Consider the following 21,858-nt stretch of genomic DNA (forward strand, 5'->3'; position numbering starts at 1 on the left):
TGCGGTAAATCCTTGCAGTGCCTGTGATGTGCGTATATCGCAAAAGTGCACTGCGTGTAACATTTTGCTGGCAGTTAGAACGCCATTCTCATTCTCTGGAATGAGACTGAAAAACGCAATCACTGTAACATGGAGCCACAATTGCTTGGTAGATATGCAATTACACTCCATAGGCGATTGCGATTTGCCTTTTGCGATCCCAGTGTTGAACCCGGCCTAAGGGGGACCAGCTGGATCCCAATTATTTATCAGGTGGTCGTTGTGTTCCCCGACTTTGCACTTGATGGTGTAAGAGTGGTACCCCTTAAGACCACCTATCCCCATCTTCCTTCTCCAAAACGCTATCCCCTATTCCTCTCTCACTCCCATCACCTAACCCGCCCTAATAGAGTCTACCTTACCATGGTGTAAAAAGACAAACCGAGAGCCCAATATAGTGTAGTAGGTATTAGCCCAAATGAATGGAGATGAAGGGTAAGTATTATACTTACAAAACTGGGTTACCGCTAAGGCAACCACTGTATAGGCAGGTGGGGAGTAAAAACCTGTCCCCACTCAGGAATAAAATGTCGCTCTCCGTGATAGAGGAAAAGAGGGTATATCACCCATCCACCAAGGGTGGTTCACTGGATCAATCGATGTACAGAGGCGCCAGTAGGATAAAAAGTACAAAAAAGTTTAAAATAACTAGGTGGTGGCGGTGGACCGACCAACCCAATATAGACACGATGCTGTCAATTAAAGTCAACGAAAATGTATTCACATACTCCAAAACATACACTGCGACGCGTTTCACGGGCATACAAAACCCGCTTCTTCAGGCATTAAACGATAGGAGTATCACACAGCTATAGGTCCTGAGCAGGCTTAGCACCTCTGTGGGACCAGCTGGATCCCAATCATCTATAAAGTGGTCGTTGTGTTCCCCAACTTTGCACTTGATGGTGTAAGAGTGGTACCCCTTAAGACCACCTATCCCCATCTTCCCTCTCCAAAACGCTATCCCCTATTCCTCTCTCACTCCCATTCCATTACCCGACTTAATAGAGTCTACCTTACCATGGTGGGCCGGCTTACAATCCTATTGGCCAAAATGTGATTTAGTTTTAGCCAACTGGATTAGCCAAAGGACTCTGTTAAAAAAAGAATATAATAAACTATCTTAGATGGAAATTAACTAATTAGCGCCCTTTTTTATTAAGCATGTTTCGATTTAAAAATTGTATCGTTTACATTTTTCCAATAGCAACAGCACGGCAATGAACATGTAAATTGCATTGCCGTGTTTTTGCTAGTGCAATTGGTATTTTCCAGAATTACAATTGTTGGCCTGCGTCTTTTTTTGTTTTGTTTGCATTTCTTTGCTTTGTACCTTTTTGGTGAGGATTGGTATGGCTATGGGGAGGAGGAGGCCATTATTAGAATTTGATGGTATATTTAAATCATTTTAAATATGCCCCTTAGTTCTACTCTGCAGGTTGCAACAATTTGTAATCACCAATAAAGTTCTCTTAAGGGCCAGTTCACACTTGGGGTGCTTTAATAAGTAGTTTTTCTGCTCTTTGCTGATAGCCTGTATTCAGCAAAGCACTGCGGTAAATCCTTGCAGTGCCTGTGATGTGCGTATATCGCAAAAGTGCACTGCGTGCAACATTTTGCTGGCATCCTTAGCTGAAAACAGTTCAGCTAAGGATGGGAGTGGCTACCAAAAACATAGATGTAAACTGCCAGATACACACTTTCAATTATGATTGGCCAATCACTGACCAATTTTACCAAATGGGTGTAATAATGAGAGATTACCTACCCAATCTGTTCGTAGTTTTCAATATCTGTTGAAACTCATACTACATGGAGATGATAAAATTGGTCAGTGATTGGCCAATCAAGATTGAAAGTGTGTACCGGGCTTTAGGGAAACATGGAAAATTCCTTTACCTGCACTGAGCATTAATTGTACATTGCGATATAGCTGAAAGCAGCTGATTCAGTGTAAACCAGCCCTGCATCTATGTGTTTTAAAGGGACCCTGAATTAAAAATGAAATTGGTACTTACCTGGGGCTTCCTCCAGCCCACTGTAGGCTGCGAGGTCCCCCAGGGTCCTCTTGACTTCATGAAAGTGTGTACCTGGCAGCATCTATGCATTGCAGCAGGCCTGGTTTTTGGTAGCCACTCCCATCCTCAGCTGAACTGTTTTCCCAGTCCTGCTGGTGGCTCCGTTAACAGTGACTTTTGGGCTGAAAGTTGTCCATATACTTCCAGTAAGTCCACGTTCTGTGTCAGCATGACGGCCAATGTTACAGTCTGACGCAGGACTGTCACTCCGGCCAGCGTGATGATGCGTAGCGGCTGGCATGAGGACGCAGAGCATGGTCTTCCTGGAAGTATACGGACAACTTTCAGCCCAAAAGTCGCCATTAACAGAGCCACCAGCAGGGCTGGGAGAGGAGCCAGTAGGACACCGGGGGACCTTGCAGCCTATGGTGGGCTGGAGGAAGCCCCAGGTGAGTATTAATTTAATTTTTTACGACTGCTCAGCATCCCTTTAAATAAAAGCTTTTCACAACACACTGCTGCATATACTTTTTATGCATTATGGCCCAATACATACAAATGTGCAGGAAAATGCACAGCGACTAATAGAGAGTGCAGAACAACTGTACAATTAAGATGCGTTATCTGTCGGCGGTGTAACTCTGCAGCTCCCATATCTGTTTAGCTTCTGCAAAATTCAGGTTCAGCCTCACAAACCCAGAGCCGGCATTTTCATAGGGTAAAGCTAAGGGCCCCTGAGCCCGCTGCCACACCCCCAGGTCTCCCCAACTTTCTTGTACTCTGCAGAGTGTTCAGCTGCAAAGTGAACTCCCCTGTCCGGCCGGCTCGCTCCTCCGTCAGTATGTGTGCTCCCGTCTGTCCTCTAGCTGCCTCTTCATGGCATATTATTACATAACAACATACCGCCAGGTCACGGTGCAGAGGCGCCCCTGCAGAGAGGAAGACAGCAGCGCATGGACTGATGGAGGAGCGTGTCGCCGGACAGGTGAGTTCGCTCTGCAGCTGGTTCGGGACCCGAAGGGGGTAGATTTATGAGAAACAAAGGGTCCTCTAATGCAGTATGCAGTTTCCTGGACGGACGGGGATCAGTCTCAGGGGTAATCGGGCAAGAACAGCGCTGGAGATTTGGGTGCTGCAATAGGTGCCATGTGAATTACGGCTATAGCAGCGCTCAGTCAGTAATTTGGGCGCCATTAAAAGACGAAGCCTAAATTATGATAAAAGCAGCACATGGAGGCTGCCATATTTATAAATATGGTGGGGGCGGGTTACTGCGCGCGCGACCTAGTGGACAGTGTCGTGCGCAGCGGGTTACGGGGGGAGGGGCTGGGGTGCGGCGGCATAGCTAGCATAGTTGCCTCAGTATAGGGAGTTTAGTTGCCCCAGTATGGCTAGTATAGTTACCCCAGTATAGCTAGTATTGTGACCAGTATACCTAGTATAGTCCCAGTATGGGTCAGTAGTGCCCTAGTATAGCGCCCAGTATAGCTAATATAGTGTCCAGTATGGGTAGGTAGTGCCCCAGTATAGCTAGTGAAGTGCCCAGTATAGTGCCCCAGTATGGCTAGTAAAGTGCCCAGCATGGCTAGGCTAGTATAGTTACCCCAGTATAGCTAGTATAGTGCCCCAGTATGGCTAGTAAAGTGCCCAGCATGGCTAGTATGGTTACCCCAGTATGGCTAGTATAGTGCCCCAGCATGGCTAGTATAGTGCCCAGCATGGCTAGTATAGTGCCCAGCATGGCTAGTACAGTGCCCAGCTATAGCTAGTATAGTGTCCCAGCATGGCTAGTATAGTGTCCCAGCATGGCTAGTATAGTGCCCAGCATGGCTAGTATAGTGCCCAGCATGGCTAGTAAAGTGCCCAGTATAGGTAGGTGGTGCCCACGCGGCCGCCGCTTCTGTTACCTTATGAGCGGGCGGGCGGCCGCTTCCGGATTCCCCCAGGCGCCGCTCTCCTTCATGCATGCAGTACTATCTCCTCCTATAACAGCAGCGCGTCTTGCGTCTGCTGTAAGGAGGGAAGGAGGCGGGGCAGCGGCTTCCTGTAGCGGCGATATGCATCCTGGGGGAATCCGGAAGCGGCCGCCCGCACATAAAGTAACAGAAGTGGCGGGCGCGGGGGGGGGGGGGGGGGACCAGGGGCAAGATGACAGACCCGCCGCGGCCCAGCTGGAAACTGCCAACGGACCGGCAGTGGGCCGCGGCCCGGTGGTTGGGGACCCCTGCCTTAGAGTGCTGAAATATATAATAATAATAATCCGAACATTTATATAGCGCTTTTCTCCTTTCAGACTCAAAGCGCTCAAGAGCTGCAACCACTGGGACGCATTCAAGAGGCCACCCTGCAGTGTTAGGGAGTCTTGCCTTGAAATCCTTACTGAATAGGTACTGACCCTAGCAGGATTCAAACCCTGGTCTCCCATGTCAAAGGCAGTGCCCTTAACCAGTACACTATCCAGCCACTAGTACTCTGTTGAGCCACTATGAAATATTGACCTTTTTTTATTTCTATCCTCTCCTGGCAGAGAACTGGGCTTCCTAGAGTAAAGTAGTTTATGGCTGTAATTCCTTATCAGTAGTCTCACTGGGTCCTGACTGGAGAAAAACTGTTAAGGTGCCCATACATCAGGAGATCATGGGCAGATTCGACAAAGAGACAAATTGAACTCTAATCGAATCTGATTAGATAAATTTGTCTGTTAACCAAAGCTGCCCATATACTGCAGGCCAATTCCCGTCCGATTTAAGCATGAAATCTTAAGGGAATCGGCTGTGCCCACCGCGTCCGCCCCGCTGCTGCCCTCCTAATGTATAAATGTGCCCCCCCAGTGTGTGCATTTATGAATTACCTGTCCTCTAGCAGCCTCTGCGCGGTGTCCGTAACGTCCGAGCGGCTCTCTGTACACGCCACTGGCGCATAGTGTCTGGCGTTACACGCTGTGCGCTGGTGGCGTGTACGGAGGCTACCCGGAGGTTACAGACACCGTGAGGAGGCTGCTACAGGACAGGTAATGTATAAATGCACACACAGGTGGGCACATTTATACATTAAGGCGGCAGCGGCGGGGGTTTCGTGCTCATTTCAAAATCGGCCGCCATACCGCCGCACACCCGAGCAACCAACTTTCGGTCTTAAATGGGTTGTATCATCGATTGGGTCTGCACTTGGCGGCACTGATTTTCAACCAATTCGATAATAATCGAATTGGTTGGTCAATGGACCGCCAAATAGCCTGATGTATGGGCACCTTTAGTTGCATAATACAATATTACCTCTTTCAGGCAGAGAAAGAAGAAAAGCAGTGCTTCTGTTTTTCTTCATGCACACAAATTGTGAAGCAGCCTATTGATTTCAATAGGCTGCAATTCTGAATTTAGATGTGTGCATGTGAACAGTGCTGCTCAAATCCGGATCCGGGAGATGCCCGGATAGTTGCTATCTGGATATCTCCCAGTAAACCTGTGCGGTGTGGGGGGGGTGGGGGGGGGGGACAGGGGCCTTAAGGTATTCATTTTTTTCTGCTTTGTTTTACTCAAAGATGGTCTTTCATACCTTTTTTTTCTCAGAGATAATGTTGTCCTCAGTGTATCTTGTTTCTGGTGAGCCAGGGGCTGCATCCAAAGGTAATGATGTAGAGCCCCATAGAGTGCCATGGCAGATTTGTATGTCCCAGAATGCCAGTGGGATGAACATTGCGGAGCGGTCTAGGGTAGGGGGAAGAAGAGGAGACTGGTCAGGTGATCACACTTTTTCTAGGCAAAAACAGAAATTGAGAGACATTTGTATTGATACAGAAGAAAGGGACAGCATTGGCAAGCAAATCTGGATGCATGGAAGTCAGCTGTGTGCTAACCCTCTCTACTGGCACTAAATACAAAATAAGGGCTCGTTTCCATATAGTGCACTTTTATGTACACTTATGGAAATGCAATCGCAGGGACAGCAGACAGTGCATAGACTGCACTGTCTGCCATTACCATTCATGCACGGTGATTCAGCGCTGAATCGCTCATGGTTTGCTGCATTTCGGGGTGCTTTAGCCCGTCGCAAGCCCCGCTCATCCGCCGAGTGTGACGTGTAGCCACTGGGCTCTGCGCTTCAATGGAAAGAAGCCCTAAGGCTACACAACCATCAGCAGATGTCTATCTGGATCTGAAGTCACTAAATAAAATATAAGTAACCAGAAGGGGGCTACAGCAGCTACATATTACACACTCTACCTCCCTGTTATACCGGACTGTTATAAAAGTGAGGACACAATCAACAATAAAAAAGTTTATTTGCATTTTAAATTTTCAGTTGCGGGATCCTAGATACATTCTCTCATTTTCTGTCACATCAAGGGTCTTTAAAGGCGCTTCTCATTTTCCAACCTACCCAAAACTTAACGTGGATCTGAGATAAACTTTTACTCATTGCATAATTGTGTTCCTTTCATATAGTTTATGGGGCATTCCTCAAGCCAAATACTTTGTTTTGTTTTAATACTCTAAATTCCCTAAAACTAAACAGGCCTCGCCCACAGCTCCTATTGTGCCTTGGCACTGTAGCAAGGGCTTATGGGAGCTCAGTCTGGGCAGGAGGAGGAGGAGGTTGTTACTAGACATTGATTTCAGAGGTAGAGGGGAGGATGGAGGAGGAGAGGGGACTACATTTACACACAGGCAAGCTGATAGCATCTCCAGCCCTTAGCCTGTGACAATGTGACAAACAGAACATGGCTGCCCTAATTGTATCACAGGAATAAATAATCATAAACGTTTGAAGCTGTTTGCAGCTAGATATGCTGTGTAAACTATCTAAACTTTAGATAAGATATATAGACAAGTTACTTGTTATAGTTAGTTTTTCATCTCAGATCTGCTTTAAAGGACTTACGAGGCGAAGTTAAGAAAAAAAGTTAATCACCTGCCTCATCTTTTAAGGCACGGAGGACGCCGTCCGCGCCCTCTGTGCCGATCCGCCGGGTCTCCCCGCTCATTAGCCCCCCGGGCCGGCTGCCGACCCCACGGCCCGGGTCGAGCTCTCCTGCCTCTCGTAAAATGGCCGCTTGCTCTGGCTGCGGCTGCGCAGTCCGCATAGCCGCGAGTGCGGCTGCGCAGCTCTAGGGCCATCCCCCCCGATCCACGCTATGCAGCCGCGGCCAGAGCAAGCGGCCATTTTACGAGAGGCAGGAGAGCCCGACCCGGGCCGTGGGGTCAGCAGCCGGCCCGGGGGGCTAATGAGCGGGGGGACCCGGCAGATCGGCACGGAGGGTGCGGACAGCGTCCTCCGTGCCTTAAAAGATGAGGCAGGTGATTAACTTTTTTTCTTAATTTCGCCTCGTCGTAAGTCCTTTAAAGAGGCACTTAAGCCTCAAACCTCATACTGCATGGAAGTAGTAAAATTGGCCAATCAGAATTGAAGCAGGTACAGTGAGTAGTCCTCATGCCCGCTGCCCCCCCCCCCCCCTCCACATTCACTTCCATCCCCCTCTGCTCTCTCCTAGGAGCCAGCAAAAGCTGATCTGGGTCAGCAGCAGTGCACAAGCGTTAGGCCTGGCAGCACACATCATTGCGCACAAGTCAATGACGCGCACCGCCGGGTAGAGCCGGGACAAGGTCCTTCAGCTCCCAAGGCAGAGACAGCAAAGTGCGCCCCTGCATCCCTCCCACCCCAGCCATCACACACTAATTGCTATTAGACTAAGAGGCGCCCCAGGGCCCCCAGCGTCCCCAACACCTTAATCTCTAGTTATCTGGCTTGCAGTCACTGCTATGTATGCCCTTTTGTTATTTCTTTGTGCTTCAAACACAATTGGGAATGACAGCTGAATGAATTGTGCACCCCCTCCTACACTGCGCCCTGAGGCTGGAGCCTCTTCAGCCTCTGCCTCGGCCCGGCCCTGCCGCCGGGCCTAGTGCCTGCCAACCCTGAAGCAGCTCCTGCTGGCATTTAGGAGAGAACAGACGGGGATAGAGTTGAATGGGGACACACATGCGTCTGTCGTTATCCGCTGTTTCAGTTTCAACTGACGATCATTATGTGTGTGCAGAGGCCGCAGATCGCTATTGCTCGGGCAAGAGTACAGTTCCGTCCGGTAGGATTTTTAACGATCCCCGATGCCCAAGCACAACCATTCACAATGCTTTTTACTAGCCCCACCCACTAATTAAAGCGCCTCCGTCATACGCCGATTGTCGTCCCCTCTGCCCTCCTCCATAGCAACAGAGCACATTGCTGGCCTCAAGGCTAGAGGCATGTCTGTACAACATCATTCCCCGAATTATTGCCCGAGGGATCGTTTCTCGATCTCTTATGGGCGACAATTCTCGCATGTGTGAACATAGCTTCAGCATATCGAAGCCATAGCAGCCACCTTGTGGAATATGAGCCAGCCCTACACACTGCCAGCTAAACTCCCCACCTCCCCTTCCCAAACTGCACCATAATATGGCTGAGCATCACCCCATACACAGACCTCAGGTATAATATCGCTCAGCATCGCCCCATACACAGACCTCAGGTATAATATCGCTCAGCATGGCTTCATACACAGACCTCAGGTATAATATCGCTCAGCATCACCCCATACACAGACCTCAGGTATAATATCGCTCAGTATCTCCCTATACACAGACCTCAGGTATAATATCGCTCAGCATCGCCCCATACACAGACCTCAGGTATAATATCGCTCAGTATCGCCCCATACACAGACCTCAGGTATAATATCGCTCAGCATCGCCCCATACAGAGACCTCAGGTATAATATCGCTCAGCATCACCCCATACACAGACCTCAGGTATAATATCGCTCAGCATGGCCCCATACACAGACCTCAGGTATAATATCGCTCAGCATCGCCCCATACACAGACCTCAGGTATAATATCGCTCAGCATCGCCCTATACACAGACCTCAGGTATAATATCGCTCAGCATTGCCCCATACACAGACCTCAGGTATAATATCGCTCAGTATTGCCCCATACACAGACCTCAGGTATAACATCGCTCAGCATCGCCCCATACACAGACCTCAGGTATAATATCGCTCAGCATCGCCCCATACACAGACCTCAGGTATAATATCGCTCAGCATCGCCCTATACACAGACCTCAGGTATAATATCGCTCAGCATCGCCCCATACACAGACCTCAGGTATAATATCGCTCAGCATTGTCCCATACACAGACCTCAGGTATAATATCGCTCAGCATCGCCCCACACACAGACCTCAGGTATAATATCGCTCAGCATCGCCCCATACACAGACCTCAGGTATAATATCGCTCAGCATCACCCCATACAGAGACCTCAGGTATAATATCGCTCAGCATCGCCCCATACACAGACCTCAGGTATAATATCGCTCAGTATCGCCCTATACACAGACCTCAGGTATAATATCGCTCAGCATGGCCCCATGCAGAGACCTCAGGTATAATATCGCTCAGCATCACCCCATACACAGACCTCAGGTATAATATCGCTCAGCATGGCCCCATACACAGACCTCAGGTATAATATCGCTCAGCATCGCCCCATACACAGACCTCAGATATAATATCGCTCAGCATCGCCCCATACACAGACCTCAGGTATAATATCGCTCAGCATCGCCCCATACACAGACCTCAGGTATAATATATCGCTCAGTATCGCCCTATACACAGACCTCAGGTATATTATCGCTCAGCATCGCCCCATACACAGACCTCAGGTATAATATCGCTCAGCATTGCCCCATACACAGACCTCAGGTATAATATCGCTCAGCATTGCCCCATACACAGACCTCAGGTATAATATCGCTCAGCATTGCCCCGTACACAGACCTCAGGTATAATATCGCTCAGCATCGCCCCATACACAGACCTCAGGTATAATATCGCTCAGCATCGCCCCATACACAGACCTCAGGTATAATATCGCTCAGCATCGCCCCATACACAGACCTCAGGTATAATATCGCTCAGCATCACCCCATACACAGACCTCAGGTATAATATATCGCTCAGTATCGCCCTATACACAGACCTCAGGTATATTATCGCTCAGCATCGCCCCATACACAGACCTCAGGTATAATATCGCTCAGCATTGCCCCATACACAGACCTCAGGTATAATATCGCTCAGCATTGCCCCGTACACAGACCTCAGGTATAATATCGCTCAGCATCGCCCCATACACAGACCTCAGGTATAATATCGCTCAGCATCGCCCCATACACAGACCTCAGGTATAATATCGCTCAGCATCGCCCCATACACAGACCTCAGGTATAATATCGCTCAGCATGGCCCTATACACAGACCTCAGGTATAATATCGCTCAGTATTGCCCCATACACAGACCTCAGGTATAATATCGCTCAGCATTGCCCCATACACAGACCTCAGGTATAATATCGCTCAGCATCGCCCCATACACAGACCTCAGGTATAATATCGCTCAGCATGGCCCTATACACAGACCTCAGGTATAATATCGCTCAGTATTGCCCCATACACAGACCTCAGGTATAATATCGCTGAGCATGGCCCTATACACAGACCTCAGGTATAATATCGCTCAGCATCGCCCCATACACAGACCTCAGGTATAATATCGCTCAGCATGGCCCTATACACAGACCTCAGGTATAATATCGCTCAGTATTGCCCCATACACAGACCTCAGGTATAATATCGCTCAGCATTGCCCCATACACAGACCTCAGGTATAATATCGCTCAGTATTGCCCCATACACAGACCTCAGGTATAATATCGCTCAGCATTGCCCCATACACAGACCTCAGGTATAATATCGCTCAGTATTGCCCCATACAGAGACCTCAGGTATAATATCGCTCAGCATCGCCCCATACACAGACCTCAGGTATAATATCACTCAGTATCGCCCTATACACAGACCTCAGGTATAATATCGCTCAGCATCGCCCCATACAGAGACCTCAGGTATAATATCGCTCAGCATCACCCCATACACAGACCTCAGGTATAATATCGCTCAGCATGGCCCCATACACAGACCTCAGGTATAATATCGCTCAGCATCGCCCCATACACAGACCTCAGGTATAATATCGCTCAGCATCGCCCCATACACAGACCTCAGGTATAATATCGCTCAGCATCGCCCCATACACAGACCTCAGGTATAATATATCGCTCAGTATCGCCCTATACACAGACCTCAGGTATATTATCGCTCAGCATCGCCCCATACACAGACCTCAGGTATAATATCGCTCAGCATTGCCCCATACACAGACCTCAGGTATAATATCGCTCAGCATTGCCCCATACACAGACCTCAGGTATAATATCGCTCAGCATTGCCCCGTACACAGACCTCAGGTATAATATCGCTCAGCATCGCCCCATACACAGACCTCAGGTATAATATCGCTCAGCATCGCCCCATACACAGACCTCAGGTATAATATCGCTCAGCATCGCCCCATACACAGACCTCAGGTATAATATCGCTCAGCATCGCCCCATACACAGACCTCAGGTATAATATCGCTCAGCATCGCCCCATACACAGACCTCAGGTATAATATCGCTCAGCATCGCCCCATACACAGACCTCAGGTATAATATCGCTCAGCATCGCCCCATACACAGACCTCAGGTATAATATCGCTCAGCATCGCCCCATACACAGACCTCAGGTATAATATCGCTCAGCATCGCCCCATACACAGACCTCAGGTATAATATCGCTCAGCATCGCCCCATACACAGACCTCAGGTATAATATCGCTCAGCATCGCCCCATACACAGACCTCAGGTATAATATCGCTCAGCATGGCCCTATACACAGACCTCAGGTATAATATCGCTCAGTATTGCCCCATACACAGACCTCAGGTATAATATCGCTCAGCATTGCCCCATACACAGACCTCAGGTATAATATCGCTCAGCATCGCCCCATACACAGACCTCAGGTATAATATCGCTCAGCATCGCCCCATACACAGACCTCAGGTATAATATATCGCTCAGTATCGCCCTATACACAGACCTCAGGTATATTATCGCTCAGCATCGCCCCATACACAGACCTCAGGTATAATATCGCTCAGCATTGCCCCATACACAGACCTCAGATATAATATCGCTCAGCATTGCCCCGTACACAGACCTCAGGTATAATATCGCTCAGCATTGCCCCGTACACAGACCTCAGGTATAATATCGCTCAGCATCGCCCCATACACAGACCTCAGGTATAATATCGCTCAGCACCGCCCCATACACAGACCTCAGGTATAATATCGTTCAGCATTACCCCATACACAGACCTCAGGTATAATATCGCTCAGTATGGCCCTATACACAGACCTCAGGTATAATATCGCTCAGTATTGCCCCATACACAGACCTCAGGTATAATATCGCTCAGCATTGCCCCATACACAGACCTCAGGTATAATATCGCTCAGCATTGCCCCATACACAGACCTCAGGTATAATATCGCTCAGTATTGCCCCATACACAGACCTCAGGTATAATATCGCTGAGCATCGCCCCATACACAGACCTCAGGTATAATATCGCTCAGCATCGCCCCATACACAGACCTCAGGTATAATATCGCTCAGTATTGCCCCATACAGAGACCTCAGGTATAATATCGCTCAGCATCGCCCCATACACAGACCTCAGGTATAATATCGCTCAGTATCGCCCTATACACAGACCTCAGGTATAATATCGCTCAGCATCGCCCCATACAGAGACCTCAGGTATAATATCGCTCAGCATCACCCCATACACAGACCTCAGGTATAATATCGCTCAGCATGGCCCCATACACAGACCTCAGGTATAATATCGCTCAGCATCGCCCCATACACAGACCTCAGGTATAATATCGCTCAGCATCGCCCCATACACAGACCTCAGGTATAATATCGCTCAGCATCGCCCCATACACAGACCTCAGGTATAATATATCGCTCAGTATCGCCCTATACACAGACCTCAGGTATATTATCGTTCAGCATCGCCCCATACACAGACCTCAGGTATAATATCGCTCAGCATTGCCCCATACACAGACCTCAGGTATAATATCGCTCAGCATTGCCCCGTACACAGACCTCAGGTATAATATCGCTCAGCATCGCCCCATACACAGACCTCAGGTATAATATCGCTCAGCATCGCCCCATACACAGACTTCAGGTATAATATCGCTCAGCATCGCCCCATACACAGACCTCAGGTATAATATCGCTCAGCATGGCCCTATACACAGACCTCAGGTATAATATCGCTCAGTATTGCCCCATACACAGACCTCAGGTATAATATCGCTCAGCATCGCCCCATACACAGACCTCAGGTATAATATCGCTCAGCATCGCCCCATACACAGACCTCAGGTATAATATCGCTCAGCATCGCCCCATACACAGACCTCAGGTATAATATCGCTCAGTATCGCCCCATACACAGACCTCAGGTATAATATCGCTCAGCATCGCCCCATACACAGACCTCAGGTATAATATCGCTCAGCATCGCCCCATACACAGACCTCAGGTATAATATCGCTCAGCATCGCCCCATACACAGACCTCAGGTATAATATCGCTCAGCATGGCCCTATACACAGACCTCAGGTATAATATCGCTCAGTATTGCCCCATACACAGACCTCAGGTATAATATCGCTCAGCATTGCCCCATACACAGACCTCAGGTATAATATCGCTCAGCATCGCCCCATACACAGACCTCAGGTATAATATCGATCAGCATCGCCCCATACACAGACCTCAGGTATAATATCGCTCAGCATCGCCCCATACACAGACCTCAGGTATAATATCGCTCAGCATGGCCCTATACACAGACCTCAGGTATAATGTCGCTCAGTATTGCCCCATACACAGACCTCAGGTATAATATCGCTCAGCATTGCCCCATACACAGACCTCAGGTATAATATCGCTCAGTATTGCCCCATACACAGACCTCAGATATAATATCGCTGAGCATCGCCCCATACACAGACCTCAGGTATAATATCGCTCAGCATCGCCCCATACACAGACCTCAGGTATAATATCGCTCAGCATGGCTTCATACACAGACCTCAGGTATAATATCGCTCAGCATCATCCCATACACAGACCTCAGGTATAATATCGCTCAGCATGGCCCTATACACAGACCTCAGGTATAATATCGCTCAGTATTGCCCCATACACAGACCTCAGACATAATATCGCTGAGCATGGCCCTATACACAGACCTCAGGTATAATATCGCTCAGTATTGCCCCATACACAGACCTCAGGTATAATATCGCTGAGCATGGCCCTATACACAGACCTCAGGTATAATATCGCTCAGCATCGCCCCATACACAGACCTCAGGTATAATATCGCTCAGCATGGCCCTATACACAGACCTCAGGTATAATATCGCTCAGTATTGCCCCATACACAGACCTCAGGTATAATATCGCTCAGCATTGCCCCATACACAGACCTCAGGTATAATATCGCTCAGTATTGCCCCATACACAGACCTCAGGTATAATATCGCTCAGCATTGCCCCATACACAGACCTCAGGTATAATATCGCTCAGTATTGCCCCATACAGAGACCTCAGGTATAATATCGCTCAGCATCGCCCCATACACAGACCTCAGGTATAATATCACTCAGTATCGCCCTATACACAGACCTCAGGTATAATATCGCTCAGCATCGCCCCATACAGAGACCTCAGGTATAATATCGCTCAGCATCACCCCATACACAGACCTTAGGTATAATATCGCTCAGCATGGCCCCATACACAGACCTCAGGTATAATATCGCTCAGCATCGCCCCATACACAGACCTCAGGTATAATATCGCTCAGCATCGCCCCATACACAGACCTCAGGTATAATATCGCTCAGCATCGCCCCATACACAGACCTCAGGTATAATATATCGCTCAGTATCGCCCTATACACAGACCTCAGGTATATTATCGCTCAGCATCGCCCCATACACAGACCTCAGGTATAATATCGCTCAGCATTGCCCCGTACACAGACCTCAGGTATAATATCGCTCAGCATCGCCCCATACACAGACCTCAGGTATAATATCGCTCAGCATCGCCCCATACACAGACCTCAGGTATAATATCGCTCAGCATCGCCCCATACACAGACCTCAGGTATAATGTCGCTCAGCATCGCCCCATACACAGACCTCAGGTATAATATCGCTCAGCATCGCCCCATACACAGACCTCAGGTATAATATCGCTCAGCATCGCCCCATACACAGACCTCAGGTATAATATCGCTCAGCATCGCCCCATACACAGACCTCAGGTATAATATCGCTCAGTATCGCCCCATACACAGACCTCAGGTATAATATCGCTCAGCATCGCCCCATACACAGACCTCAGGTATAATATCGCTCAGCATCGCCCCATACACAGACCTCAGGTATAATATCGCTCAGCATCGCCCCATACACAGACCTCAGGTATAATATCGCTCAGCATGGCCCTATACACAGACCTCAGGTATAATATCGCTCAGTATTGCCCCATACACAGACCTCAGGTATAATATCGCTCAGCATTGCCCCATACACAGACCTCAGGTATAATATCGCTCAGCATCGCCCCATACACAGACCTCAGGTATAATATCGATCAGCATCGCCCCATACACAGACCTCAGGTATAATATCGCTCAGCATCGCCCCATACACAGACCTCAGGTATAATATCGCTCAGCATGGCCCTATACACAGACCTCAGGTATAATATCGCTCAGTATTGCCCCATACACAGACCTCAGGTATAATATCGCTCAGCATTGCCCCATACACAGACCTCAGGTATAATATCGCTCAGCATTGCCCCATACACAGACCTCAGATATAATATCGCTGAGCATCGCCCCATACACAGACCTCAGGTATAATATCGCTCAGCATCGCCCCATACACAGACCTCAGGTATAATATCGCTCAGCATGGCCCTATACACAGACCTCAGGTATAATATCGCTCAGGATTGCCCCATACACAGACCTCAGGTATAATATCGCTCAGCATTGCCCCATACACAGACCTCAGGTATAATATCGCTCAGCATTGCCCCATACACAGACCTCAGGTATAATATCGCTCAGCATCGCCCCATACACAGACCTCAGGTATAATATCGCTCAGCATCGCCCCATACACAGACCTCAGGTATAATATCGCTCAGCATGGCCCTATACACAGACCTCAGGTATAATATCGCTCAGTATTGCCCCATACACAGACCTCAGGTATAATATCGCTCAGCATTGCCCCATACACAGACCTCAGGTATAATATCGCTCAGCATCGCCCCATACACAGACCTCAGGTATAATATCGCTCAGCATCGCCCCATACACAGACCTCAGGTATAATATATCGCTCAGTATCGCCCTATACACAGACCTCAGGTATATTATCGCTCAGCATCGCCCCATACACAGACCTCAGGTATAATATCGCTCAGCATTGCCCCATACACAGACCTCAGATATAATATCGCTCAGCATTGCCCCGTACACAGACCTCAGGTATAATATCGCTCAGCATTGCCCCGTACACAGACCTCAGGTATAATATCGCTCAGCATCGCCCCATACACAGACCTCAGGTATAATATCGCTCAGCACCGCCCCATACACAGACCTCAGGTATAATATCGTTCAGCATTACCCCATACACAGACCTCAGGTATAATATCGCTCAGTATGGCCCTATACACAGACCTCAGGTATAATATCGCTCAGTATTGCCCCATACACAGACCTCAGGTATAATATCGCTCAGCATTGCCCCATACACAGACCTCAGGTATAATATCGCTCAGCATTGCCTCATACACAGACCTCAGGTATAATATCGCTCAGTATTGCCCCATACACAGACCTCAGGTATAATATCGCTGAGCATCGCCCCATACACAGACCTCAGGTATAATATCGCTCAGCATCGCCCCATACACAGACCTCAGGTATAATATCGCTCAGTATTGCCCCATACAGAGACCTCAGGTATAATATCGCTCAGCATCGCCCCATACACAGACCTCAGGTATAATATCGCTCAGTATCGCCCTATACACAGACCTCAGGTATAATATCGCTCAGCATCGCCCCATACAGAGACCTCAGGTATAATATCGCTCAGCATCACCCCATACACAGACCTCAGGTATAATATCGCTCAGCATGGCCCCATACACAGACCTCAGGTATAATATCGCTCAGCATCGCCCCATACACAGACCTCAGGTATAATATCGCTCAGCATCGCCCCATACACAGACCTCAGGTATAATATCGCTCAGCATCGCCCCATACACAGACCTCAGGTATAATATATCGCTCAGTATCGCCCTATACACAGACCTCAGGTATATTATCGCTCAGCATCGCCCCATACACAGACCTCAGGTATAATATCGCTCAGCATTGCCCCATACACAGACCTCAGGTATAATATCGCTCAGCATTGCCCCGTACACAGACCTCAGGTATAATATCGCTCAGCATCGCCCCATACACAGACCTCAGGTATAATATCGCTCAGCATCGCCCCATACACAGACTTCAGGTATAATATCGCTCAGCATCGCCCCATACACAGACCTCAGGTATAATATCGCTCAGCATGGCCCTATACACAGACCTCAGGTATAATATCGCTCAGTATTGCCCCATACACAGACCTCAGGTATAATATCGCTCAGCATCGCCCCATACACAGACCTCAGGTATAATATCGCTCAGCATCGCCCCATACACAGACCTCAGGTATAATATCGCTCAGCATCGCCCCATACACAGACCTCAGGTATAATATCGCTCAGTATCGCCCCATACACAGACCTCAGGTATAATATCGCTCAGCATCGCCCCATACACAGACCTCAGGTATAATATCGCTCAGCATCGCCCCATACACAGACCTCAGGTATAATATCGCTCAGCATCGCCCCATACACAGACCTCAGGTATAATATCGCTCAGCATGGCCCTATACACAGACCTCAGGTATAATATCGCTCAGTATTGCCCCATACACAGACCTCAGGTATAATATCGCTCAGCATTGCCCCATACACAGACCTCAGGTATAATATCGCTCAGCATCGCCCCATACACAGACCTCAGGTATAATATCGATCAGCATCGCCCCATACACAGACCTCAGGTATAATATCGCTCAGCATCGCCCCATACACAGACCTCAGGTATAATATCGCTCAGCATGGCCCTATACACAGACCTCAGGTATAATGTCGCTCAGTATTGCCCCATACACAGACCTCAGGTATAATATCGCTCAGCATTGCCCCATACACAGACCTCAGGTATAATATCGCTCAGTATTGCCCCATACACAGACCTCAGATATAATATCGCTGAGCATCGCCCCATACACAGACCTCAGGTATAATATCGCTCAGCATCGCCCCATACACAGACCTCAGGTATAATATCGCTCAGCATGGCTTCATACACAGACCTCAGGTATAATATCGCTCAGCATCATCCCATACACAGACCTCAGGTATAATATCGCTCAGCATGGCCCTATACACAGACCTCAGGTATAATATCGCTCAGTATTGCCCCATACACAGACCTCAGACATAATATCGCTGAGCATGGCCCTATACACAGACCTCAGGTATAATATCGCTCAGTATTGCCCCATACACAGACCTCAGGTATAATATCGCTGAGCATGGCCCTATACACAGACCTCAGGTATAATATCGCTCAGCATCGCCCCATACACAGACCTCAGGTATAATATCGCTCAGCATGGCCCTATACACAGACCTCAGGTATAATATCGCTCAGTATTGCCCCATACACAGACCTCAGGTATAATATCGCTCAGCATTGCCCCATACACAGACCTCAGGTATAATATCGCTCAGTATTGCCCCATACACAGACCTCAGGTATAATATCGCTCAGCATTGCCCCATACACAGACCTCAGGTATAATATCGCTCAGTATTGCCCCATACAGAGACCTCAGGTATAATATCGCTCAGCATCGCCCCATACACAGACCTCAGGTATAATATCACTCAGTATCGCCCTATACACAGACCTCAGGTATAATATCGCTCAGCATCGCCCCATACAGAGACCTCAGGTATAATATCGCTCAGCATCACCCCATACACAGACCTTAGGTATAATATCGCTCAGCATGGCCCCATACACAGACCTCAGGTATAATATCGCTCAGCATCGCCCCATACACAGACCTCAGGTATAATATCGCTCAGCATCGCCCCATACACAGACCTCAGGTATAATATCGCTCAGCATCGCCCCATACACAGACCTCAGGTATAATATATCGCTCAGTATCGCCCTATACACAGACCTCAGGTATATTATCGCTCAGCATCGCCCCATACACAGACCTCAGGTATAATATCGCTCAGCATTGCCCCGTACACAGACCTCAGGTATAATATCGCTCAGCATCGCCCCATACACAGACCTCAGGTATAATATCGCTCAGCATCGCCCCATACACAGACCTCAGGTATAATATCGCTCAGCATCGCCCCATACACAGACCTCAGGTATAATGTCGCTCAGCATCGCCCCATACACAGACCTCAGGTATAATATCGCTCAGCATCGCCCCATACACAGACCTCAGGTATAATATCGCTCAGCATCGCCCCATACACAGACCTCAGGTATAATATCGCTCAGCATCGCCCCATACACAGACCTCAGGTATAATATCGCTCAGTATCGCCCCATACACAGACCTCAGGTATAATATCGCTCAGCATCGCCCCATACACAGACCTCAGGTATAATATCGCTCAGCATCGCCCCATACACAGACCTCAGGTATAATATCGCTCAGCATCGCCCCATACACAGACCTCAGGTATAATATCGCTCAGCATGGCCCTATACACAGACCTCAGGTATAATATCGCTCAGTATTGCCCCATACACAGACCTCAGGTATAATATCGCTCAGCATTGCCCCATACACAGACCTCAGGTATAATATCGCTCAGCATCGCCCCATACACAGACCTCAGGTATAATATCGATCAGCATCGCCCCATACACAGACCTCAGGTATAATATCGCTCAGCATCGCCCCATACACAGACCTCAGGTATAATATCGCTCAGCATGGCCCTATACACAGACCTCAGGTATAATATCGCTCAGTATTGCCCCATACACAGACCTCAGGTATAATATCGCTCAGCATTGCCCCATACACAGACCTCAGGTATAATATCGCTCAGTATTGCCCCATACACAGACCTCAGATATAATATCGCTGAGCATCGCCCCATACACAGACCTCAGGTATAATATCGCTCAGCATCGCCCCATACACAGACCTCAGGTATAATATCGCTCAGCATGGCCCTATACACAGACCTCAGGTATAATATCGCTCAGGATTGCCCCATACACAGACCTCAGGTATAATATCGCTCAGCATTGCCCCATACACAGACCTCAGGTATAATATCGCTCAGTATTGCCCCATACACAGACCTCAGGTATAATATCGCTCAGTATTGCCCCATACACAGACCTCAGGTATAATATCGCTCAGTATTGCCCCATACACAGACCTCAGGTATAATATCGCTCAGCATTGCCCCATACACAGACCTCAGGTATAATATCGCTCAGTATTGCCCCATACAGAGACCTCAGGTATAATATCGCTCAGCATCGCCCCATACACAGACCTCAGGTATAATATCGCTCAGTATCGCCCTATACACAGACCTCAGGTATAATATCGCTCAGCATCGCCCCATACAGAGACCTCAGGTATAATATCGCTCAGCATCACCCCATACACAGACCTCAGGTATAATATCGCTCAGCATGGCCCCATACACAGACCTCAGGTATAATATCGCTCAGCATCGCCCCATACACAGACCTCAGGTATAATATCGCTCAGCATCGCCCCATACACAGACCTCAGGTATAATATCGCTCAGCATCGCCCCATACACAGACCTCAGGTATAATATATCGCTCAGTATCGCCCTATACACAGACCTCAGGTATATTATCGCTCAGCATCGCCCCATACACAGACCTCAGGTATAATATCGCTCAGCATTGCCCCATACACAGACCTCAGATATAATATCGCTCAGCATTGCCCCGTACACAGACCTCAGGTATAATATCGCTCAGCATTGCCCCGTACACAGACCTCAGGTATAATATCGCTCAGCATCGCCCCATACACAGACCTCAGGTATAATATCGCTCAGCACCGCCCCATACACAGACCTCAGGAATAATATCGTTCAGCATTACCCCATACACAGACCTCAGGTATAATATCGCTCAGTATTGCCCCATACACAGACCTCAGGTATAATATCGCTCAGCATTGCCCCATACACAGACCTCAGGTATAATATCGCTCAGTATTGCCCCATACACAGATCTCAGGTATAATATCGCTGAGCATCGCCCCATACACAGACCTCAGGTATAATATCGCTCAGCATCGCCCTATACACAGACCTCAGGTATAATATCGCTCAGCATCGCCCCATACACAGACCTCAGGTATAATATCGCTCAGCATCGCCCCATACACAGACCTCAGGTATAATATCGCTCAGCATCGCCCCATACACAGACCTCAGGTATAATATCGCTCAGCATGGCCCTATACACAGACCTCAGGTATAATATCGCTCAGCATTGCCCCGTACACAG

The 21,858-nt window shown here is 48.5% G+C and overlaps 1 protein-coding gene across 1 annotated transcript in view; it reads right to left on the reverse strand.

Annotated features, from left to right (window-relative positions):
* LOC137540955 (uncharacterized) overlaps nucleotides 1–21,858 on the reverse strand; it is a 592,808-nt gene that overhangs the window by 85,268 nt on the left and 485,682 nt on the right. Inside the window, exon 3 of the mRNA XM_068262128.1 lies at nucleotides 5,613–5,764. The gene's annotated coding sequence lies outside the window, so the exon portion shown is untranslated. The remainder of the gene's footprint in view (nucleotides 1–5,612; nucleotides 5,765–21,858) is intronic.

The sequence above is a fragment of the Hyperolius riggenbachi genome, chromosome 12, assembly GCF_040937935.1.
Source record: "Hyperolius riggenbachi isolate aHypRig1 chromosome 12, aHypRig1.pri, whole genome shotgun sequence".
Lineage (NCBI taxonomy): Eukaryota > Metazoa > Chordata > Amphibia > Anura > Hyperoliidae > Hyperolius > Hyperolius riggenbachi.